This window comes from Neovison vison, chromosome X, assembly GCF_020171115.1.
Source record: "Neovison vison isolate M4711 chromosome X, ASM_NN_V1, whole genome shotgun sequence".
Classification (NCBI taxonomy): Eukaryota; Metazoa; Chordata; class Mammalia; order Carnivora; family Mustelidae; genus Neogale; species Neogale vison.
Genome location: NC_058105.1, coordinates 89,714,742 through 89,740,382, shown reverse-complemented (window position 1 = coordinate 89,740,382; position 25,641 = coordinate 89,714,742). Strand labels below are relative to the sequence as shown.

The 25,641-nt window shown below is 42.2% G+C and overlaps 1 long non-coding RNA gene across 3 annotated transcripts in view; it reads left to right on the top strand.

The window, feature by feature from the left end:
* The window catches only part of LOC122897248, a 28,075-nt gene extending 8,299 nt beyond the window's left edge, over positions 1-19,776 (top strand). For all 3 annotated transcript variants that reach the window (XR_006382503.1, XR_006382504.1, XR_006382501.1), the window contains exons 4-5: positions 14,070-14,151; positions 18,701-19,776. This is a non-coding gene — a long non-coding RNA (uncharacterized LOC122897248). The remainder of the gene's footprint in view (positions 1-14,069; positions 14,152-18,700) is intronic.
* Positions 19,777-25,641: the final 5,865 nt, after the last annotated feature.

Sequence of the window (25,641 nt, the reverse complement as noted above, 5' to 3'; positions counted from 1 at the left end):
TGACCAGTTGAGACTGGAAGGGTGATGCTGTGTGAAATTAGATGAGATCCCAGAGAACAGCAAAGCATGGCAGCAAGGATGGAAGGTTAATGAGGCTGACGAGGAATTGTGAGGGCCGTGTGCAGGGCCTGCTGGGAACATACCTTGGAGGGAGTCAGGCTGTAGTGATGTGTAGTGTAGGGATGGAGAGTCTGGATATAGAGGTGGAGTCAAGGGTAGGCATAAAGTACTTAGTTTATTCAGGGTGAGGCCGTGGTATCCAGTCTTAAACATGTCATCGTCTCTGTTCTCTGGACCAGGGTCTTCAACCTTAGTACTACTAACATTTGGGTCTAGATCATTCCTTGTTGTGGGGGCTGACCTGTGCATCAAAGAATGTTTGCTGGCATCTCTGGCCTCTCAGTGGATGAAGTAGCATCCCTTCCAGTTATGACAATGAAAAAAAGTCTTTAGGCATTGCCGGATGGCTCCTGGAGGACAAAACTGACCCCAGCCGAGAACCACTGATCTGAAGAAACGACGTTTCATGTCCTCTACCGTAGGAGTCGGCAAACTTTTTCTACGAAGGGCTAGGTAGTAACTACTTTAGGTTTTCTGGGCCGTGTGTGGTATCTGTCACAACTACTCAGCTCTGCCATGGTAATGGCAAAGCTGTTTTGGACAATTTGAAAACAAACAGGGATGGCTGTGTCATACTCAAACTTTGGTTACAGGCACTAACATTTGAATTTCACAACATTTTCACATGTCCCAAGATCTTGTGAAAGTTTGACTTCTTCCTTGCTGATTTGGTGCTCTTTATTTCTTTTCGTTTTCTGATTGCTGAGGCTAGGACTTCCAGTTCTATGTTAAATAACACCAGTAAGAGTGGACATTACTTTCTTGTTCCTGACTGTAGAGGAATATCTCTCTGTTTTTTCCATTGAGGATGATATTAGCTGTGGGTCTTTCATATATGGCCTTTATGATGTTGAGTTATGTTCCCTCTAAGCCTATTTTGTTGAGGGTTTTTATCAAGAATGGATGCTGTATTTTGTCAAATAATTTTTCTGCATCTATTGAGATGATCATGTGGTTCTTATCCTTTCTTTTATTGTATATAATGTTGATTGATTTATGAATATAAATTTATTCTTGCAGCCCAGGAATAAATCCCACTTGATTGTGGTGAATGATTCTTTTAGCACAGTGTTGGATTCAATTTGCTAGTATGTTAGTGAGAATTTTTGTATCCATGTTCATCATGGATATTGGGCTGTAATTCTCCTTTTTCATGGGGATCTTTCATTTAATTTTGAGTCCTTTCTCTTTTCTTTTTGATAAGTCTGGCTCAGGTTTATCAATTTTATTAATTCTTCTAGTTTCGTTGATCTTTTTTACTGGTTTTTGTTTGTTTGTTTCTATATCATTTATTTCTGCTCTAATCTTTATTATTTCCCTTCTTGTTTAGGCTTTATTTGCTGTTCATTTTCTGCTTGTTTAGGTGTAAGGTTAGGTTGTGTATTTGAGATTATTTTTTATCTTGCTTTGTGTGGTGGGCCTGGATTGCAATATACTTCCCTCTTAGGATCACCTTTTTTTGCATTCCAAAGCTTTGGACTATCATGTTTTCATTTTCATTGCCTCCATGTATTTTTAAATTTCTTAAATTCCTGGTTAACCCATTCATTCTTTAGTAGGATGTTCTTTAACCTCTGTGTATTTGTGTTCTTTCCAAATTTTTTCTTGTGGTTGACTTCAAGTTTCATAGTGTTGTGGTCTGAAAATATGCATGGTGAAATTTCCGTCTTTTTGTACTTGTCAGGGGCTGATTTGTGACCCAGTATGTGATCTGTTCTGAAGATCTTTTCCATGTGCTTTCAAAAAGAATGTATCTGCTGCTTTAGGATAAAATGTCCTGAATATCCCTGTTAAGTCCATCTGGTCCAGTGTGTCATTCAAAGCCCTTGTTTCCTTGTTGATCTTCTGCTTAGATGATCTGTCCATTGCTGTGAGTGGGGTGTTAAAGTCCCCCGCTATCATTGTATTATTATCCATGAGTTTCTTTATGTTTTTTATTAATTGATTTATATATTTGGGTGCTCTCAAGTTGGTAGCATAAATATTTATAATTATTGGATCTTCTTGGTGGATAGACCCCTTGATTATGATATGGTGCCCTTCTTCATCTCTTGTTACATCTTTGTTTTAAAATTTAGTTTGTGAGATGTAAGTTTGGCTACTCGGTTTTCTTTTGACGTCCGTTAGAGTGACAGATGGTTCTCTATCCCTTCATTTTTGATCTTCAGGTGTCTTGAGGTCTAAAACGTAGCCAGCATATAGATGGGTCTTGTATTTTTTTATTGTTATTCATTCTGATACTCTATGTCTTTTGATTCAAGCATTTAGTCTGTTTACATTCAGAGTAATTATTGTAGATGTAGATTTAGTGCCATTGTGTTATGTGTAAAATTGGTGTTTCTGGTGATGTTCTCTGTTCCTTTCTAATCTTTGTTGCTTTTGGTCTTTTTTCCCCTATTCAAAGAGTCCCCTTTTATATTTCTTGCAAGGCTGGTTTAGTGGTCATGAACTCCTTTAGTCTTTATCTGGGAAAGTATCTCTTCTTCTATTCTGAATGACAGCCTTGCTGGATTGAGTGTTCTTTTTTTAAGATTTTATTTATTTATTCATGACAGAGAGAGAGAGAGAGAGAAGCAGAGGCAGAGGGAGAAGCAGGCTCCCCAAGGAGCATGGAAACTGATGTGGGACTTGATCCCAGAATCGCAGGATCGTGACCCGAACCAAAGGCAGATGCTTAACCACCTGAGCCACCCAGTTGCCCAGGATTGAATGTTTTTGTCTGCAGATTTTTCCCATTCAGCATTTTGAATCTATCCTGCTAGTCTCTGCTGGCTTGTCACATTTCTGTGTGAGATCTGCCGTAACCTGATATGTCTTCCCTTGTAGGCTAAGGACTTTTTTCCCCTTGCTCCTTTCAGGATTTGTTCCTTGTCTGTGTATTTTATGAATTTGACTATGCTATGTCTTGGTGATGGCCGGGCTTTGTTGTATTTAATGGGAGTTCGCTGAGCTTCTCAAATTTCAATGTCTATTTCCTTACCCAGATTAGGGAAGTTTTCAGCTATAATTTGCTCAAATAAACCTCCATTTTTTTTCTCTTGTATATGAATGTTATTATGCTTTAGGGAATCACTTTGTTCCCACATCTACATTCATGATCTGATACCTTTCTTTCCCGCTTCATTATTTTCCATAATTTTATCTTCTCTATCACTGATTTGTTCCTCTGCCTTGTCCGTCCTTGTTGTCATTACGTCCAATCAGTTTTGTATCTTGGTTATAGCATTTTTTAATTTCGGTCTCATTTTTAGTTCTTTTATCTCTGTAGTAAGAGAATCTCTAGTTTTTTCCATGCTTTTCTCAAGCTCAACTACTTTCCTTATGATTATTGTTGTAAATCCTTGTTCAGACACCTTCCTTGTGTCGGTATTGATTAAATCCCTGGCCATGACTTCTTGCTGTTCTTTCTTTTGGGGTGAATTCCTGCACCTTGTCATTTTTGTCTGGGTCCCTTTGTGTGTCTGTGATTGTTAGGAAAGCCTGTTATAATTCTGCTCCTGAGGGTATTGGCTCTATTAGAAAGTGGTGATATACTATCTTGGGCCTGATGCTTCAGGAGGTGTTTCAGAGTCTGCAACCTGCTATCGTGTTTCGACTGCCCTTTCCCTCAGGTCAGTCCTCCGAGGAGTTTCTCCTTGCCTGCGGTGGAGGGTGTTTGGACCTTGTTCATTGTTTGGCAGGTTTTAACTAGGTGTTTGGGTCTGCTTGCAAAAAGAAGCTAGATTCTGTATCCCCCAGAATGGAAGCTGTGCGGCACTCTGTGATCAGTGGACTTGCTTATTCTCGCACTGACTTCCACCTGCAGGGCGCTGGGCTTGGTGTTGACAGCTCCAGTGCCCACTGGGGGGCACTGTGTTGCTCACTGAAGTTGGTCAGTGCTGATGGAGGGGGCGGGGTTGGGGGGGGACAATGGCATCACCCTGCTCTCTTGCCCCAGAGTGGGGAGTTCGTGCCCACCACTCTTCAGGAAGCCATCACAGAAGAGTAAACTCTCCCCTGTTGTGTCCCTGGCTTCCATCAGATCTCTGCCTTCACCCTGTGTCCAAGCTGCCTGCCTGTGTTTGGTCTCAGGCGCACCGCTGGGTTTCAAAACTCCAAATTTTAGGGATGCCTGTGTGGCTCATCAGTTAAGTGTCTGCCTTCCACTCAGGTCATGATCCCATGGTCCTGCGATCAAGCCCTGCATTAGGCTCCTTGCTCAACAGGCAGCCTGCTTCTCCCTCTGCCCGCTGCTCCCCCTGCTTATGTGCTCGAGCTCTCTCTCGCTCTTGCTCTCTCTCTCTCTCTGGCAAACAAATAAATAAAATCTTTTTAAAAAACCTCCAAATTTTAGGGACCTGCATGGCACAGACCCACACTGATTGTCCTGGGGGAGGGGCCTGCTGCACTGTGGCCAGTGCCAGTTTGTCCCTGAAAAGCAGTCCCACGACTGCACAGCAATTCAGAGTTAATGATAAAGTGTAGCAGAAAGTCACCACTGAGATTTGCTGCCCTTAGCAGGTAATCTCTGTTCCTATGCTAGTGAACAGGATATCATGTTGGTGCCCACCACCTCTTTGGTCCCCAGAAAGGCTGTGCCATCTCTCCCAGATGCATTCCAAGAAGGGGAAACATTTCTCTCCATGCGACCCAGGGGATCCTCAGGCCATGCTGCACACTTCCGGGCCTCCACCCTCCTTCCCCACCAGAGCACTGCTTAGCCCACCAAGCATGACCCCAGTGATGGCACGGACTTCTAAAACTTGAGACTTAGAGCTCCACTGCTTATAAAAACTTGCAGTAGTCCGCCCTTCTCCTTTTCCCAGTCAGTGGTCTGGGGGAAGAGTTTTTCTTGTGCAATCGCCTGCATACTGCTTTTTCTCTCTCTCTTCTCTTGCTTTCTCTCTCTCTCTCTCTCTCTCTCCTTCCCTCTCTGCTCTCTCTCTCCCCCTCCCTCCTCTCTCCATGATCAGGGCTCCCTCCCTTCCCTATCACCCACAATTCTTTGCTCCTCCAAATCAACTCTCTGCAGCTCCTACCTTCCATGATGTGGCTGTTTTTCTACCTCTAGATATGCAGTTTGCTTTCTCAGTCCCCAGATCGTTCTTGGGTTTTAAGAATGATTTGATATTTATCTAGCTGTGTTTGAGGGATGAGGCAAGCCTAGGATCCCCCTACTCCTTCACCATCTTAACTCTTCCCCATTCCCTCCATTTTTATTGGGCGGTTTGTCATCTTACTGCATTAAAGGGGTTTTTTGGGGGGCGCCTGGGTGGCTCAGTGGATTGAGCCGCTGCCTTCGGCTCAGGTCATGGTCTCAGTGACCTGGGATCAAGCCCCCGCATTGGGCTCTCTGCTCAGCGGGGAGCCTGCTTCCCCTTTTCTCTCTGCCTGACTCTCCGCCTACTTGTGATCTCTCTCTCTGTCAAATAAATAAATAAAATCTTTAAAAAAGGGTTTTTTTGTATATTCAGGATATAATTCCTTATGCAATCTGTGATTTACAAATATTTCCACATAGTCCGTGGCTGGTCCTTTCATTTTCTTAGTGATGTCTTTGCAGGAAATATTTTTTAAATCTCAGTGGAGTCCAATGCATCATTTTGTATGGATTGCACTCTTAAAGTCATATCTACAAAATCTTTATGTAAGCCACAGTCACAAATCTTTGTGTAAGATTTTTTTCATCTTTGCCTTTACACTTAGGATTATCATTCATTTTGAGTCACATATGGTGAGATATGAGTCTAATTTCATTTTTTGTGTTTTGTTTTGCATATGGATATGAAGTTGTTTCAGGACTTTTTGTTTTTCAGGACTATTTATTGAAAAGATTATCCTTTTACTTTGAATTGCCTTGGCACCTTTGCCAAAAGTCAGATGACAAAAATGTGAGGATTTATTTCTGGACTCTATTCTGTTCTGTTAAGCTATATATCTATCCTTATTCTAAAAATATAAGTCTTGGTTATTGTAGCTTTATATTAAGCTTTGCAATCAGGTAGTGTAAGTCCTCCAACATTGTTCTCTTTCAAAATTATTTTGGCTATTCTATACTCTTTCCATTTCCATATAAATTTCAGAATCGGGCACCTGGGTGGCTCAGTGGGTTAAGCCACTGCCTTCAGCTCAGGTCATGATCTCAGGGTCCTGGGATCAAGTCCCGCATTGGGCTCTCTGCTCAGCAGGGAGCCTGCTTCCTCCTCTCTCTCTGTCTCTCTGCCTGCCTCTATGCCTACTTGTGATCTCTCTCTGTCAAATAAATAAATAAAATCTTTAAAAAATTTCAGAATGTTTGTCAATTTCTAAAAATGAAACAAAACAAAAATCCTGCAGGGATTTTCATAGAGATTACACTGAGCCTATAAATCAATTTGGGAAGACTTGACATCTTAACGATATTGAGTCTTCCTAGGGCATCTAGGTGGTTCAGTGGGTTAAGTGTCCAACTCCTGATTTCAGCTCAGGTCATGATCTCAGGGTTGTGAGACTGATCCCTGCATCAGGCTCTGTGCTGGGTGTGGAGCCTGCTTAGGATTCTGTCTCTCTTTCCCTCCCCCCACCACTTCCGACCCCCCTCTCTAAAAAAAAAAAATACTGAGTCTTCCAATCCATGAGGATAGTATATCTCTCCATTTTTTTAAAAAAGCTCTTATTTCATTTCTATTAGTAATGTGTTGTATTTTTTCGGTGCATGTGTCTTGCATTCCTGGTGTCAACTTTATTCCTAAGTATTTTTTCTTTGTCATTCTATTATAAATGGAATGACTTTCTTAATTTTCTTCTTATACTGTTCCTAATACATAGAATGCAACTGATTTTGTATAGTGATCTGTTATCCTATGACCCCGCTAGACTCACTTACTAGTTCTAGTAGATTTTTTCTTATTGTAGATAACTCTGAATTTTCTATAAAAAGATTATGTTGTCTGTGAATAAAAACAATTTTACTTCTTTTCCAGTATGTATTCCTTCTAGTATCTTTTCTTTATTATATTGGTTGAAATCTCCAATGCAATTTTGAGTAGAAGTGGGGAGAGAAGATATTCTTGCCTTTTTTCTAAACTTAGGTCAAAAACATTCTGTCTTTCACCAGCAAATATAATATCAGCTGTAGTTTTTCAGAAATTCACACTTAGTAAAATTGAGGACATTTTCCTCTATTCCTAGTTTATTGAGGCTTTTACAAATGAAAGAGTGTTGAAATTTAATAAGTATTTTTCCTGTGTCTGTCGGATGATGGTCATGTGGATTTTGTCTTTTATTAGTATGGTGCTTCTCATTGATGGGTTTATTGGATGTTTATAATGAATCCAAGGGATTTCAGGGCCAATCAAGGAGAACGATGTGGCCACAGACTGGTAGGAACAGACAACCATCTTTAAAAGGATGCACACTTGGGGACCATCGCTCACAGGGGGAGACCTTCCAAAGGGCCACACCATTCTGAAGGGGAGGAGGGCAGGGCAAATCCCAGGCAAGGGGTACCTGAGAGGGGACTTCCGTGTCTTGATGGGGAGTCTCTTTGATAAAGAGTTCTGAAGAACAGCAGTGATCTGGGGTCTTAGAGATCTCGGATTTATCTTCTCCATGGCTAGCAAATTTTGCCTGCAGTTTTGTGGGTATACAAAGCAGACAGGCTCTAAATGGTTAAAAATCTGCTTCTCAGGGCTATATTTAAAGCACGGGGATATGTAAAACTTTAGCACAAGGAGCTAATGGTACTGACCTGTTGTGAAAAAGTAAACAATATAGGACCAATATATAGGGACTCTCTTTGCCTCATTTATATAGCAATCCATCCCCTGTCCCTCTATTGTCTTATAACAGAAGTTGTAATTTATTTCTCTTTTTTTAAAAGATTTTTATTTATTTGACAGAGAAAGAGAGAGAGAGAGAGAGAGCACACAAGCAGAGGGAGTGGCAGGCAGAGGGAGAGGGAGAAACAGACTCCCTGCTGAGAAGGGAGCCTAATGCGGGACTTGATTCCAGGACCCCAAGATCATGACCTAAGCCAAAGGCAGACAGACGCTCAACTGACTGAGCCACCCAGGTGCCCCTGTAATTTATTTCTTAAAACAGGATTTCGGAGGCTGTGTAAAGCATTCTCAAGACCCAGAATTCCAAGAAGGCACAAACTGAAAATGCAAAGCTCCTTGACAGCCAGTGGATTTAGCGGGGGGAAATCAGGAGACTTGGGAAAGATTTTTATTTGTTCAATCTATTTAGTCAACACAGTGATTTTATGGCCTCTACAGTGTATATCCCCAAATGTTAGTGAAACTGGATGAGTGTTATCTACCTGCGTGCAGAGAGATGAATTGGTAAGTACACAGAACCCCTCACCCCACCACACCAAGCAACCAATAAGCAATTGAGGGCTAGGTGGGTACCCAACGCCATTGCCCCTAAACTGTGATAAGATTTGACAAAGAGTTTCAGTTCTTGGGCCGTTTGTTTAATCTGTGTAAGCATAGCTACCTGTGTTACTTTTCGTTTAGTGTCCCAAACCCCAAATGTATGCAGTTTGCCCCCAAAATTAGTGATTGCGGGTGGTTAGAACAAGAGGGGCTGTTTGAAAAGCTCATTTGCAGGGATGGAGAGTGGTGGCTAGCATGAGTTATGGGAACAAGTCCTTGGGCAGGGGGGTTAAAGCTACTGGAATTTTTAGCCATGCCCAGGTACATGAAATATTGTCCTGTGTTGGATGAGGGGAAGCTTATGATGGAGGAAACCATCTGATTCCCTTCCAAACTCACCAGGTTCCTCCTGCTGCCAACATTCTCTGTGTTCTTGTGAAGGTTAAGTTTGTATGGCTTTACTGAAGCTCCAGGGAGTGTTAATAGAAAGATACAGTGTTGGTGTGCCTGGGTGGCTCAGTCGGTTAAGCGACTGCCTTCAGCTCAGGTCATGATCCTGGAGTCCCAGGATGGAGTCCCGCATCTGGCTCCCTGCTCAGCGGGGAGTCTCCTTCTCCCTCTGACCTTCCCACCTCTCTCATCCTCTCTCTCTCCCCCCTCTCTGTCATTTTCTGTCTCTCAAATAAAGAAAGAAAGAAATAGTAAATAATAAAAATAAAATCTTTAACAAAGAGTGTTGCAGTCAAATAGCTTTGCAGTTGGTCATGGGCACAGCCCACGATTGGCGACATATTACTGAACACTTAGCCTCTGGATATTGTTGCTGGGTGTTGGGGGTACAGGAATAGGATTATCTTGATGAAAGAAGTTGATGGAGGAGCTCGGCCAGGTAGTTCTTACGCTATGCCCCTGAAAATCAGGTTGGCAGAAGCAAGGCCAGCATGCGCCATCTTGTGGATGGTGGTGGCTAAGGCAAGACACGGCTTTGGTTTGGTGGATAAATCTGTATCCTCCTCCTTTTTCTGTTAAGTGTGCGCTGGTGTCTGGGTTTCCTGCTGGCTGCGTGTAGTAAGCAGCATCTGTGTGATTCCAGTGTGGGGAATAAACTGTGCAGGCACTCTAAGAAGTTTGGAAAAAAAAGTTGTTAATTTAGCCACGCACCAAATGATGTCATGAACTGTGGGATACTCGTGGGATCCTTATGGGGAGGGACTGAATTATTTCCAAAAGAGACATTAATTTTTTTATACATTTGGCCATTTTCTGTCTCTTTTTTGGAAGATTTTATTTATTTATTTGAGAGAAAGAGCACGAGGAAGTAGAGGGAGAAGCAGACGCCCCTCGGAGTGGGGATCCTGACTCTACCACTTCTGTCCCAGGGGCCATTTTTCTAGGGCAGACTCAGAGGGTGCCCCTTGGGAGGGGGTGATGTGACCACACCAGTCAATTTCCTCCCAGGTTAACCTTGCCTCTAAATTTTGAATTGTTGTTTCCATCTCCTCCCTTGTGGAGTCCTGGACGTTTTTTTCAAGAATTCCCCCAGAAGGGTGACCATCTCACTCAAATATTTCTGAAGGCATTTGATGGTTTCGGTGGACTCAGCAGACGTTACAGTAGCTGTAAGCAAGTAGATGTGGGTTTGGGTAGAAAGACTCCCATTCAGGTGGGCGGATAGATTTCTCCGTGGGATCTGATCTGCTTTTCATGGGGCTTGTCCTTGCTGTGACACCTTGGAGCTCTGCTGGTTCACCGTGGTGGCTAAGGAATGCAGCAATGTTTGCAAAGCACATTTCCCCCACGTATAGTGTCAGCTTGCCCTTGGCCTTGGAGGGAATGGTAGAGAGGAATTCCCAAGCTGATTGTAGACACTGATATCTTGGGCTTGCTTTGCCCTGGGTGAGATGTAGTAAACATGGCCCTCCTAGTGTCTAGATTAGCAGCCGGAAGGAGGTTTCGTGGTAAGTTTCCCTGGGTCACTTGGTGAGAACAGTTTCCTTCTGCCTCAGTGAGAGTGGCTTGTACTTGAAGGACAAAAGAGAGAATTACAATGAATGGGAAAAGAGCCCAGTAGTTTTAAGGGCATACGTTGTTGGCCAGGTTTGATTTATCATCGTGGGGGGGGGGATCTAGTGAGAGCTCTTGTTTTCTCAGTGTGATCCCGTAGGGTTTATTGGTGTTGGCTGTGGACGATGGCATTTCTAATTTGAATCCCCCAATCACAAGCATCCCGGTGGTAATACCGGTGAATGCCATCTCTGGGCTTGCCTTAAATTAGATTCGTGGCTGGTGGCCCTTTGCTCCGTTCATTTGCTGGCACTGGTTGGTAATAGTCAATTTCATCTGATTTGGAGGAAAATTGGCCCCCAGAGTTGGAAGATCTGGGTGAGTCACAGCCCCATGGTAGAGTCTGGCTTAGCCAGAGTGGGAGCTGCTGGTTAGTTGTAGAGACAGGAGGGCGAGGAGCGCCAGCCTCCGTGTTGGTGTCTGTGATCGTGTTAGCAGGACAGACCAATCTGAAGAGGCAATGGCACAGTTCTTGGGGTCTCCGTGCTGACCCACATCGCATGTCACCCTGTGGCATGTGTGTGGCCTGTTGTTTTCAGACAAACCTCGTCACCAGTAGGGTGTTGGGGGGAGGTCCATTGGGGGCTGTGGAACTGACGCTGGCGTACGTAGGAAGTTCTCCAGTAAGGAGAGGACACAGCAAAAGGTTAGAGGTGAAAGTCGTGGGTCATCTGTGTGCAGCAGTCGGGGCGGGGAGAGGGCGGGCAATCAGTCCGTGAGATCTGGTGCTGAGTTGTGGCTGGTGCGGATGCGTATGCTAGCCGAAGTCAGAGCATCTCTACTGGTGGTCTCTTCATATGTTGTGAATTTTCGTATGATGAAGTTACGCCACGGGGGTGCGAATTTAATGGAATCAGGACTGTGGGCAGTACTTTTGATCTTTATTTTTTTAAGATTTTATTTATTTATTTGAGAGAGCAACAGAGAACAAGTGGGGATAGAAGGAGAGGGAGAAGCAGGTTTCCCGCAGAACAGGGAGCCCAATGTGGGGTCGATCCCAGGACCCTGAGATCATGACCCAAGCCAAAGGCCAATGGCTAACCAACTGAACCACCCAGGCGCCCCTGTACTTTTGAACCTGAGGGACCTTTGTTCTTTCAGGAGTTCTTGTTTTAAAATGCCTCTATTTCTTTCTATGATAGTTCTTGCTGTAGGATGGCAGGATAGGTGGAGAATCTAAGCTGTGCTATTTTTTTTATTGAGGTTTAATTGATATTAGCTATAGGTATATAATGTAAAAATTCAATATTTGTATATATTGTGGCATGATCACCACAGAAGGCTAGCAAATTTCCATCACCATATATTGTTACAAAACCATTTTTTCCTTGTGCTAAAGGACTTTCAAGGTATACTCTCCTAGAATCTTTCAAATATGCAGTATAGTATTATTTTTTAGATTTATTTATTTATTTATTTATTTGACAGACAGAAATCACGAGTAGGCAGAGAGGCAGACAGAGAGAGAGCGAGAAGCAGGCTCCCCGCTGAGCAGAGAAGCCCGATGTGGGGCTTGATCCAGGACCCTGGGATCATGACCTGAGCCGAAGGCAGAGGCCTCAACACACTGAGCCACCCAGGCACCCCGCAGTATAGTATTATTAACTATAGAAACCATGGCAGACCCTGCCTCCCTAGAACTTACTCAGTTTATAACTGTAAGTTTGTGCCTTTTGACTCCTTTCGCTCATTTGCCTACCTTACAGCCCCTGCCGCTGGCAGCCATCAATCTGTTCTCTGAGTCTGAGTCTGGTTTTAGTTTTTAGGTTTTTTTTTAGATTGTACATATAAGTGAGATCATATGGCATCTGTCTTTCCCTGTCTGAGTTATCTCATTTAGAATGATGTTCTGTGGGCACCTGGCTGGCTCAGTCGGTCGAGCATGTTTTGATATCAGTGTCATGAGTTCAAGCCCCACATTAGGCGTAGGGCTTGCTTACGTACATACACACAGACACACACACATACACACACATATACATACACATATACATATGTACATACATACATCAGGATAATGCTCTGAAGGTCCATCCAAGTTGTTGCAAACGGCAAAATTTCATTCCTTTTGATGTCAATAGGATTTTTTAATATATCATATTTTATATTTATTTTATCCATTTATTTATCAGTAGATACTAGGTTGTTTATGTATGTTATCTATTAAAAATAGTGCTACAGGGGTGCCTGGGTGGCTCAGTCGGTTAATCATCAGCCTTTGGCTTGGGTCATGGTCCCAGGGTCCTGGGAACGAGTCCCGCATCAGGTTCCCGGCTCAGCGGGAAGCCTGTTTCTCCCACTGCCTCTGCCCACTCCCCCAGCTTATGCTCTCTCTCCCTCTCTCATTCTCTCTCTCTCTCAAATAAATGAATAAAGTCTTTTTAAAAATAGTGCTGCAATGAACATGGGGATGCATATATTTTTTTAAAATTTTTAATGGTTAAATTACTTTAATATTTTTGTTTTATTTTTTAATATTTTTTTTACTTCAGCATAGTTGACACACAAAGTTACATTACTTTCAGGTGTACAACATAGTGAGTCAACAAGTGTTTGCGTTATGCTGTGCTCCCCACAAGGGTAACTCCCATCTGTCACCATACAGCGCTATTACAGTACCATTGCCTATATTCCCTATGTTGTACCCTTTATTCTTTGCACTTATGCCATAACTGGAAGCCTGGATCTCCCCCTCCCCTTCACCCATTTTGCCTGTTCCCCCCACCCCCACCATCGCTCTGGTACCCATCACTTTGTTCTCTGTATTTATAGATCTGATTCTGCCTTTTGTTTGTGTGTTTTATTCATTTGCATACATCTTTTTGCATTTGTGTTTTTCTATGGATAATTACTAAGAAGTGGAATTCCTGGATTATATGGTAGCTCTATTTTTACTTCTTTTGAGAAACTCCATACTCTTTTCCATGGTAGCTGTCCCAATTTACATTCCTACCAACAGGGCACAAGGGTTATCTTTTCTCCACATCCTCACCAATACTTGATATTTCTTTTTTACAACTGCCATTCCAGCAGATGCGAGGTGGTATCTCATTGTGGTTTTGATTTGCATTTCCCTGATGATCAGTGATGTTGAGCATCTTTACATGTATCTGTTTGCCATCTTGTATATCTTCTTTAGGAAAATGTCAGTTCCTGTCCTCTGCTCACTTTTAATAGGATGGGGGTTTTTTGGCGTTGTGTTGTATGAGTTCTTTGTATGTTTTGGATACCAACCCTTTATCAGCTCTGTCATTTGCAAACATCTCTCATTCAGCGGGTTGCCTTTTTGCTTTGTGGATGGTTTGTTTTTTGTTTTGTTTTACTTATTTATTTTTTATTTATTTTCACTGTACTAAATCTTTTCATTTTAGTGTAGTTTGGATAGTTTACTTTTGCTTTGGTTTTTCTTGCCTTAGGAGACATATCTAGAAAAAATGTTACTACAGCCAGTGTCAGAGAAATTGCTGTCTGTGTTCTCTTGTAGTATTTTTCTGGTTTCAAGTCTCACATTTAGATCTTTAATCCATTTTGAATTTATTTTTGCAGAGGGTGTAAAGAAGTGGTCCAGTTTCATTCTTTTGCATGTTGCTGGCCAGTTCTCCCAACACAGCTAACGTCCTACTAAAAGGTAAAAAAAAATGAGATCTTTTCCTCTAAGACCAGAAACAAGACAAGGATGTCTAAAAAAATCTAAAAAAAAACCTAAAAACTAAAGAATGGCGCTCATCACTTTTATTCAGCATGGTACTGGAAATCCTAGCCACAGCAGTCAGTCAGATAAGAAAAAGAAATGAGGCATTCATATTGGTTAGGAGGAAACGAAGTTGTCACTATTTTCAGATGACATACATGTAGAAAAACCCAAAGACTCCACCAAAACATTACTAGAAGTAAGAAATTTGGTAAAGTTTCAGAATACAGAATTGATACCAAGAAACTAATACTGTTCCTGTACACTGGCAGTGAAGCAGCAGAAAGAGAAATGAAGAAAACAATTGCATTTTGCTTCTGCATCAAAAAGAATAAAATAACTAGGAATAAATTTAGAGGCAAAAGACCTGTACTTTGAAAGAAATTGAAAATGATACAAATGGAAAGACATACCTTGCTCATGGATTGGCAGAACTGATATCGTTAAAATGTCCATACTACCCAAAGCAATCTATAGATTTGATGCAATCCCTATGAAAATACCGATAGCATTTTTCACCGAATGAGAACAAATAATCCTAAAATTTTTGTAGAACCACCAAAGACCCTGAAAGGCAGCCAAAGCAGTTTTGAAACAAAGAACAAGGCTGGAGGCATCACAGCTCCAGATTTTAAGGTATATGGCAAACCTATATTAATCAAAACAGTAGGGTCTTGGCAAAAAAAAAAAAAAATCAGTAGAGAACCCAGAAATAAACCCACACTTATATGACAAAGGAAGCAAGAATATACAATGTGGAAAAGAGTTGCCTTTTCATTTTGATGATGATTTCCTTTTTTTTTCCAGAAGCGTTTAGCTTTATGTAGTCCCACTTATTTATTTTTGCTTTGGTTGCCTTTGTTTTTGGAGTCCAGTCCAAAAAAATCATCACCAAGACAGATGTCACAGGGCTTCCTGCCTATGTTTTCTTCTAGAAAGGTTATGGTTTCAGGTCTTACATTCAGGTCTTTAATCCATTTTGAGTTAATTTTTATGCATGGTGTAAGATAGTCTAATCTCCTTATTTTGCCTGTCCCTGGACAGTTCCCTCAAGACCATTTATTGAAGAGACGGTTGGCATTTGGTACAGTCCCTAATGGCTTTGTTCTCTGCCATGACACCTCCTGTTAACAGTCCATTTTCATGAGCCCATGATGCCCCAGTGCCCCGACTTCTCATGGGTCGGGGCACTGATGGAAGAGCTAGGTTGACTCCTCCACCCCATATGGACTTCGGACTGTTTGAATAGGGGTAACAGTCTACAGCTGTCCATTATCTGGCCTCTTATACTCCAGTGCTTAATCCATTGGTAAAGGAAGACCATTGCTTTTCTTGCTTTGAGAGTCCTGACCATCCTCCCCGTTGTCCCCATTGAGCGAGCAGGGAGTGGGAGGCAGAGGCATTTCTGGGTTTGGGGCAAGTCAACCTCAGTAGCAGTATATGAGGCTGTTTCCTCGTGGACTTTGTAAATCTCCAGGAGGGCTGGGTATGACCTGCCCTTGTACGTATCCTTTCCATTTTAATAATGAGGTCTCTGTTGCTGATCTGACTTCTCAGGCCACCTTTTCCATTGTGCAGGACATACTAGAAATCCTGGTCCGTGGGGTAACTCGCTCTGCCCCAGAAACGGCCAAGGTTTCCAAAAGTGCCCTGTAGGCCACTGGGAGTTGCCTCTCCAATGGCAAACACATTTGGGATGAGACAGGAAGCTGATTACAGTAAAAGTCCATGGGTAGGAGTTTGCCTATTCCTTTGGTCCAGAGGCCTCAGGAAGCAAACTCTGGTGGCAGAAACTTCTAATTGTATCTCTTGCCCTCAGGGCACATAGGGCAAAAGCTGAACTGAATAACCTCCCTTAGTTTATCTAGAGCCTCTTGTCACTCAGGTCCCCACTGAATATGGAAGACTTACGGACTGACTACCCGGTATATAGGGCCTAGCAAATAGTATGGCGGAAGAATGTGTTGGTGTCAAAATCCGAACTTCTAGGAAATGTCGAGCCTCCTTATGGGTATGGAAGGTTGGAATGCTAGATTTTCTGTTCCCAGATTGGGAATAGATTACCTTTTTTTTTTTTTTTTTTAAGATTTTGTTGGGCGCCTGGGTGACTCCGTCATTAAGCGTCTGCCTTTGACTCAGGTCATGATCCCAGGGTACTGGGATGGAGCCCTGCATCGGGCTCCCTGCTCAGCAGGGAGTCTGCTTCTCCCTTTCCCACTCCCCCTGCTTCTGTTCCCTCTCTTGCTATGTCTTCTATCAAATAAATAAATAAAATCTTTTTTTTAAAAAAAGATTTTATTTACATATCTTACAGAGAGCACAAGCAGAGGGAGTAGCAGGGAGAGGGAGAAGCAGGCTCCCCGCTGAGAGGGAGCCTGACTTGAGACTCGATCTCATGACTCTGGGATCATGACCTGAGCCGAAGGCAGATGCTTAACCAACTGAGCCACCCACACACCTCATAGTTTACTCTTTTCAGTTCCAAATGTAGCCCCCAAATTTAACAGAATAAAAGGACCTTCTAGGGTACCTTATACCTTACACATTCTGAAGTGACGCAGTGGCCTGTGTGCCCTCTCAGGAAGGTGCTCACTCGTTGTTGTGGGTCTGTAAGACGGAGAGGTGGCAGGTGCAGGGAAGAGGATGTCCTCAATATAATGCCAAAGGCATTTTGGTGGGAGTGAGGGGCAGGCATCTAGGTCCTGTCAGTAAAAACCCATGCACAATGGTAAGACTATTGAAGTCTACCCTCCCCCCGCCCCCAGGCAACCAGGAAAAGGTCTGTTGTTGACCCTCAGAGGTGAAGGCAGATTATGGTCAACTCTTCTGTGAGACTTTTCACTGAACGGAACATGTTAGCCAAGTCTGTAACTCCAGATCATTTGCCCATATTCTTTTTTTTTTTAAAAGAATTTTATTTATCTATTTGACAGACGGAGATCACAAGTAGGCAGAGAGGCAGGCAGCGAGAGGGGGAAGCAGGCTCCCCGCTGAGCAGAGAGCCTGATGCGGGGCTCGATCCCAGGACCCTGGGATCATGACCTGAGCTGAAGGCAGAGGCTTTAACCCGCTGAGCCACCCAGGCGCCCTGCCCATATTCTTTTGAGTGTTGTTCGCTAAAGGGGTGATTATCTGGTAGAGGAGCTCTAATGTAGGGAAAGCCTTATTTAATCATCTATAATCTGTAAGTAGCCATCACTCGCTGGTAGTGGCTGTAAGCACAGGCTATCAGGGAATGGAATGACAGGACGGCACTTCACGTCTGCTGTGACAGGATGTCACCCTTCGGTGCCTTGCCATGATTGTTACTGGGGTGTGTTTACCACCCACACCAGTATGGGAACATTCACTGGTTACCAGTGTCGCCAACAGCATACAAGCCTTAGGCTGTTACTCACTGATGACTGAGACTGCCCCTTCCAATAATGAGAACAGGGATCATCTCCAAGGGAACAGTCAGGACAAAAAGATCTTTAGCATTTTGCCTCCCAGGGTACCGCCACCCCTTCCCCCATCTCCATCTTGTCTTCCCCCAGAATGTGGGCTTTTACTCCCCCCCAGGCTGTGTCCTGGTGAGACGCTGCCTGGAAGCAAGGCCCAGCATGCCTCTCGGTGACTTGGGGGGCCCCTTTCCAGGAAGACAGCAACCCCCTTTGGAGTCCTGTTGAGGGTCAAGACTAAGAACTTCCTTGCCTTGGTCACTTTAAGTAATGCTTCACCCAACCAAGCCCAAGGGTTAGGATCTTGATATCCCTCCAGGGACAAGCTAGAATGATGACATCTGCAATAGGATAGGTCAATGTCACAACATCTGAGGCGTGTGTCCCCTCACAACCACAGCTGCGCTTTGGCAGCTGGCCTTGGCCTGTCACAGCTGTCTCCAAGGAAGAGGGCATCCTCTCATTTCCATGTTCCCCAAATCCCTGGCCCGGCCACAGGGGAGCTCCTCCTTCTATGGCCCGACATGGGGTCAGGAGTAGCCCTCCCTCAGTCTAGGGGCCTTCACTCCTCTTCTTTTTCTATCAGGCCTACGACGGGCCTTAGGGTATCTGGCCCCTGTCTCGTATCAAAGACCCAAGCAGGTGAGCTGTTCTCCTTCCCTGGGCAGCTCAGCACCTCTGATGCCAAAAGTCCACTCTAATGATGTGGCTTCATCCACATACTGGGCTTACCGCTTGACCAGGCTAACGAGGCCCAAGAGAAGCCCACAAAAGATGGAGCCACTAAGAAGAACAGGGCCGTGACACGGAGGCGGTCCAGATTTGAGCCCCAAACACCTGAAGCCATCCAGAATCACATCGCGCTTTGAGTGTCCTAGCGACTAGACAGACGTGCCAATTCCTTGATCATCACCAAAGCCCCATCCTTATGACCCCATGTAGTGAGTTTGAGGATTTGGGGCTAATCAAAGAAGAGATGGGATCACAAGAGGATGTCAGTATTTCTCAGCAGGATTTTTTTTTTTTTTTTTTTTTGGTGGTGCTAGGACAGGTGGCATGTGACTGAAGTCCTTCATGACAGGAAAACTCCAGAGGCGATGGCACAGCGCCCCCTCCCAGAAAGGCGAGAAGACCGTGCAACTCCCGGTGGGGAGGGGAGTTGGAGAATGGGGAACTAACTACAGCTGGGCGACGCCACTCAGCAGCAAGGCCGGCAACGGCTGCCCGATGTCCCTTATGATCCCACAGTTTGTCATATCTATGGCTGGTGGATTTGGGGTCCAGTTTTGCAGGGTACGTGAAGCGGGCAGACTCTACCTGGCCGAAAATATGATTTGGGCTATATTAAAAGCAAGTGGATTTGTAAGATTTGAGTTTGGCACTGGCAAGCTTTGAAGCAGTGGTCCCGGTTCGCTATGAAGAAGTAACAAAGAGAAGGCCCGTAGATATAGGCCACACTTGCCTCATTTATGTAACAATCTTGAGCTTTTACGTGAGGTAATGATAAGATTGGTTCTTTTTCAAATAGAGATAGGGTTGTTCCAGCATCACTTGCTTTGAAAAGACTATAATTCCTCTACTAGGTTGCATTGCTTGTTGTTCATTGAATTTGTTGCAGTTCAACTGATTTGTACCTCTATTTCTAGATTGTTCCATCTGTTCTGTTTCTTTACAGGTTTGTCCCTGTTCTTCAGGTCTTGATCATTGTAGCTTTATAGTAAGTCCTGAAATCAGGCAGTGTTGAGTCCTCCAGTCTGGTTTTTCACAATGATCTGGGGATATTCTAGGTCCTTTGTATCTCCACGTGTATTTTAGAATCTATCAATTGTCCAGAAAGCGTGCTGGGAGTACATTGAAACTAAACATCAGTTTGGGGGGAAATTGATACCTTTACAATGTTTGGTGTTCCAATAAAGGCTATATATTTATTTAGCTCTTGACATTCTTTCAGTAATGTTTGTAATTTTCTCTACAGAGATCTCGTACTTATTTTGTTTTATTTATTCTTTGGGGTGTTTTTTTTTTTACATTTCTTGATATAATTGTGAATTGCATAATTTTAAACTTATTTTCTAATTATTGCTGATATGTAGAAATACAGTTGTGTATGGGGCACCTGGATGGCTCAGCGGGTTAAGCCTCTGCCTTCAGCTCAGGTCATGGTCTCAGGGTCCTGGGATTGAGCCCTGCATCGCATTGGGCTCTGTGCTCAGCAGGGAGCCTGCTTCCCCCTCTCTCTCTGCCTGCCTCTCTGCCTGCTTGTGATCTCTGTCTGTCAAATAAATAAATAAAATCTTAAAGAAAAAAAAAAGAAATACAGTTGTTTATATACAATTTTATATATTGACATTTTATTCAGTAATTTTGCTAACTTCACTTCTACAATCTAATAGATCTGAAGATACTTTTAAATCTTTTTACATTAAAAAAGTATAATCTGCAAATTATGATGGTGTTAGTTTTTCCTATCCTTACTTTTTCAACCTCTTTTTCTTGAATTGTTGCATTGGATAGGACTTTCAGTTCAACACTGAATAAAAATGGTATAACAATAGCAGATATTCTTTTCTTGATCTCGATCCGAGGAGAAACTTTTACTCATTCACCATTAACTATAATGTTTGCTGTAGGATTTATATCGATCTTTATCTTTAACCCTTTGTCGGATTAGGGGAGTTCTTGTCTATTTCTAGTTGACTTTTTTTGACTCTTTTTTAAATTAAGATTTTAATTTTAATTTCAGTATAGCTGACATAGCGTTACTTAGTTTCAGGTGTACGATGTAGTGATTCAGCACTGCTGTTCATTCCTCAGTGCTCATCGTAAGTGTACTCTTTAATTCCCATCCCCTAGGGGCCTGCACTCCTCTTCTTTTTCTATCATCCCCCCATTTCACCTCTAGTACCCACCAGTCCTCTACACTTTAGTGTGTGGTTTTCTTCGTTTGTCACATTCTCTTTTTTTTTCCTTTGCTCGTTTGTTTCTTAAATTCCACATATGAGTGAAATCATGACATTTGTGTTTTTCTAATTTCACTTAGCATCATACTCTCTAGCTCCATCCGTGTTGTTAGAAATGGCAGGATTTCATTCCTTCATATGCTGAATAATATTCTATTGCATGTGTATATTGTGTGTGTCTACACAATAGACGCACATAAACACACACACACACACACACCACATCTTCATCCATTCATCAGTTGATGGACACTCCAGCTGCTCCTGTATCTTGGCTATTGTAAATAATGCTGCTATAAACACAGGGGTGCATGTATCCCTTTTAATCGCTGTTTTTCTGTTTGGGGGAAAATATCCAGTAGCATGATTACTGCATTGTAGGGTGGTTCTATTTTTAATTTTTTGAGGAACCTCCGTACTGTTTTCCAGAGTGGCTGCACCAGTTTGCATTCCCACCAACAGTGCACAAAGGTTCCCCTTGTTGTTTCTTGTATTTTTTTTTATTTTAGCCATTCTAACACGTGAGAGCTGATATTTCATTGTAGGTTGATTTCTATTACCCTGATGATGAGTGATGTTGAGCATCTTTTCATGTTTCTGTTGGCCATCTGGATGTCTTCTTTGGAGAAATGTCTGCTCATGTCTTCTGCCCATTTTTTAATTGAATTATTTGTTTTTCAGGTGTTCAGTTGTATCGGTATTTTTTTTTAAGATTTTATTTATTTATTTGACAGAATAGAAATCACAAGTAGGCAGACAGGCGGGGGGTGGAGGCAGGCTCCCTGCCAAGCAGAGAGCCCGATGTGAGGCTCCATCCCAGGACCCTGGGATCATGACCTGAGCCGAAGGCAGAAGCTTTAACCCACTGAGCCACCCAGGTGCCCCGTGTATCACTATTTTATATGTACTGAATAGTAACCCTTCATCAGATATATCGTTTGCAGATATCTTCTCCCATTCTGTAGGCTGCTTTTTTAGTTATGTTTCCTTCACTTTGCAGAAGCTTTCTATTTTGATGTGGTCCCAATAGTTTATTTTTTTGCTTTTATTTCCCTTGCCTCAGGAGACATCTGGAAAAATGTTGCTTCAGCTGATGTCAGAGAAATTATTGCCTATGCTCGTTTCTAGGAGTTTCAGGTCTCACATTTAGGTCCCTAATCCATTTAGCGTTTATTTCTATGTATAGTGTGAGAAAGTGGTCCAGTTTCATTCTTTTGCATGTCGCTGTCCAGTTTTCCCAACACCATTTGTTGAAGACACTGTCTCTTTCCCACTGTATATTCTTTCCTCCTTTATCAAAGACTAACCATATAATTGTGGGCTCAATTCCGGGGTTTCTATTCTGTTCCATTTATCTCTGTGTCTCTTTAGTGGCAGGACCACACTGTTTTGCTTACCACAATTTTGTAGTGTAACTTAAAGTCTGGAATTGTGATGACTCCAGGTTTGTTTACATTTTTCTTTTTTTTTTTTCTTATCAACACCTTATTTTTTTTTAAAGATTGTGTTTATTTTCTTTGACAGAGGGAGAGCACAAGTAGGCAGAGCGGCCAGCAGAGGGAGAGGGAGAAGCAGGCTCTCCCCTGAGCAAGGAGCCCGACAGAGGACTCAATCCCAGGCCCCCAGGATCATGACCTGAGCCGAAAGCAAATGCTTAAGTGACTGAGCCACCCAGGCGCCCCTGCTTTCATTTTTCAAGATTGTTTTGGCTATTTGTGGCCTTCTCTGATTCCATGTAAATTTTAGGATTATTTGTTGTAGCACTGTGAAAATATGATGTGGGTAATTTGATGGGGTTGCCTTAAATCTGTAGATCGCTTTGGGTAGTGTGCGCATTTTAACAATATTTGTTCTTCCAACCCATAAACATGAATGCCTTTCCCTTTCTTTGTGTCTTCACATTATTTCATCAGTGTTTTATAGTTTTCAGGTTACAGGTCTTTCCCCTCTTTGGTTAGGTTTACTCCTTGGTATCTTACAGCTTTTGGTGCAGTTTTAAATGGGCTTGATCTCTTCATTCCCCTTTCTGCTGCTTCATTACTCGTATATAGAAATGTAACAGATTTCTGTGTATTGATTTTATATCCTCCGACTTTACTGAATTCGTGTATCAGGTCTAGCAATGTTTTGGTGGTGTTTTTTGGCTTTTCTTTGTAGAGTATCATGTCATCTGTAAATAGTAAATGTTTTCCTTCTTCTTTGCTGATTTGGATGTCTCTTGTATCTTTTTGTTGTCTGACTGCTGTGGCGAGGGCTTCTAGTACTGTGTTAAATAACAGTGGTGAGCATAGACATCCTTGTCTTATCCCTGACTGTAGAGAGGAGAAGCTCTCAGTTTTTCCCCACCGAGGACGATAGGAGCTGTGGGTTTTTTGTAGATGGCCTTTATGCTGTTGAGGTATGTTCCCTCTAAATCTACTTTGTTGAGTGCTTTTTTCATGAATGGATGTTGTACTTTGTCAAATGCTTTTTCTGCACATATTGAAATGATAATACGGTTCTTATCCTTTCTTTTATTAATGTGATGTATCACACTGATTGATTTGTGAATACTGAACCACACTTACAAAGCAAGAAGAAATCCCAGGTGATCATGGTGAATGATTCTTTTAATGTACTGTTGGATTTGGTGTGCTAGTACTTTACTGAAAATTTTTGCATCCATGTTCATCAGGGACATTGGCCCATAGTTCTCTTTTTTAGTAGAATCTTTATCTGGCTTTGGTATCAGGGTAATGCTGGCCTCGTGGAATGAATTTGGAAGTTTTCCTTCCTTTTCTATTTTTCTGGAAGAGTATGAGAAAATAAGTATTAGCTCCTCTTTAAATGTTTGGTAAAATTTCAGGGCGCCTAGGTGGCTCAGTCATTAAGAGTCTGCCTTTGGCTCAGGTCATGATCCCTGGGGTCCTCTTACTCCCTCTTCCTTCTGCTTGTGCTCTCCCTCTCTCACTATTTCTCTCTCTCAAATAAGTAAATAAAATTTAAAAAATTTTTAAAATAAATGTTTAGTAAACTTTGACTGTGAAAGCATCTGGATCTGGACTTCTGTTTGTTGAAAGATCTTTATTACTGATTCAGTTTATTTGCTGGTTATCAGTCTGTTCAAGTTTTCTATTCCTTCTTGTTTACATTTTGTAGTTTCTATGTAAGAACGTATCCATTTCTTCCAGGTTGTCCAATTTGTCAGCATACAGCTTTCCAGAATATTCTCTTTTAATTGTTTGTATTTCTGTGGTGTTGGTTGTGATCTCTCCTCTCATTTGTGATTTTGTTTGAGTCCTTTCTATTTTTGTTAAGTCCAGCTAGAGGTTTATCAATTTTACTAATTTTTTCAAAGAACTAGCTCCTGGTTTCATTGGTATTTTCTATTATTATTATTATTATTATTATTATTTAGTTTCTCTATCATGTATTTCTGCCCTAATCTTTAGGATTTCCTTCCTTCTGCTGGCTTTGGGATTTGTTTGTTGATCTTTTTCTAGCTCATTCGGGTATAAGGTTAGGTTGTTTATTTGGGATTTTTCTTGCTTCATGAGGTAGGCCTGCATCCCTTCCCTCTTAGAATCACTTTTGCTGCATCCCCGTCGTTTTGGTTGATGATGTTTTAATTTTCATGTGTTTCCATGTGGTTTTCAATTTCTTCTTTAATTCCCTGGCTGGCCCATTCGTTCTTTTCTAGCATGTTGTTTACCCTCCATGTATTTTTGGTCTTTCTGGATTCTTTCTTGTGATTTACTTCAAGTTTTTTTAAAAAAAGATTTTATTTTTATTTGAGAGAAAGAGTGAGAGAGAGAGCATGAGAGGGGAGAAGGTCAGAGAGAGAAGCAGACTCCCTATGGAGCAGGGAGCCTGATGTGGGACTTGAACCTAGGACACTGGGATTGTGACCTGAGCTGAAGGTAATCACCCAAACAACCGAGCCATCCAGGTGCCTAGTACTTAAACTTTTGTAACATTATGATCAGAGAAGATCCATGGTATAACTTCAGTCTTTTTTAATTTGTTGAGGTCTATTTTGTGTACTAATATGTGATCTGTTCTGGAAACTATCACATGCATGCTTGGAAAAAAATGTGTATTCTATGGTTTGGGAATGGAATGTTCTGGATATGTCTGTTAAGTCCGTCCAGTCCAATGTATAATTCAAAGCCATTGTTTCCTTGTTTCTTTTCTTTTTTTTTTTAAGATTTTATTTATTTATTTGACAGGACAGATCACAAGTAGGCAGAGAGGCAGGTGGAGGGAGGGGGGGGAACAGGCTCCCCGCTGAGCAGAGAGCCCGATGTGGGGCTTGATCCCAGGACCCTGAGATCATGACCTAAGCCAAAGGCAGAGGCTTTAACCCACTGAGCCACCTGGCAACCCACCTTGTTTCTTTTCTGTTTGGGCTATCTGTCCACTCTTGTAAGTGGGGTGTTAATATCCCCTACCATTACTGTATTATCAATTAGTTCCTTTATGTTAATTGTTTTATATATTTGGGTATGCTGTGTTAATGGTGCATAAATACCTACAATTATTAGGTCTTCTTGTTGGATAGTCCCTTTACTATAACATAGTGCCTTCTTCATCTCTTGTTACAGTCTTTGTTTTAAAATCTAGTTTGTCTGACGTAAGTATTGCTACTCAAGCTTTCTTTGACATCATTTACATGATAAATATTTTTCCATCCCCCTCACTTTCCGTCTGCAGGCATCTTGAGATCTAAAATGAGTCTCTTGTAGGCAGCTTGTAGATTGATCTGGTTTTTTCCATTCTTCCAGCTGTGTCTTTTGATTGGAGCATTCAGTCCATTTACATTCAGAGTAATTATTGATATGTATTCAGTGCCATTTTTCCCCTTGTTTTGTCATTGTTTCTGGAGATTTTCTCTGAATCCTTATTGTCTTCTTTCACTTTTGGTCTTTCGTTTCCACTCAAAGAGCCTCCTTTAATATTTCTTGCAGAACTGTCTTAGTGGGCACGGACTCCTTTAGTGTTTGTTTGTCTGGGAAAGTCTTTATCTCTCCTTCTATTCTGACTGTTAG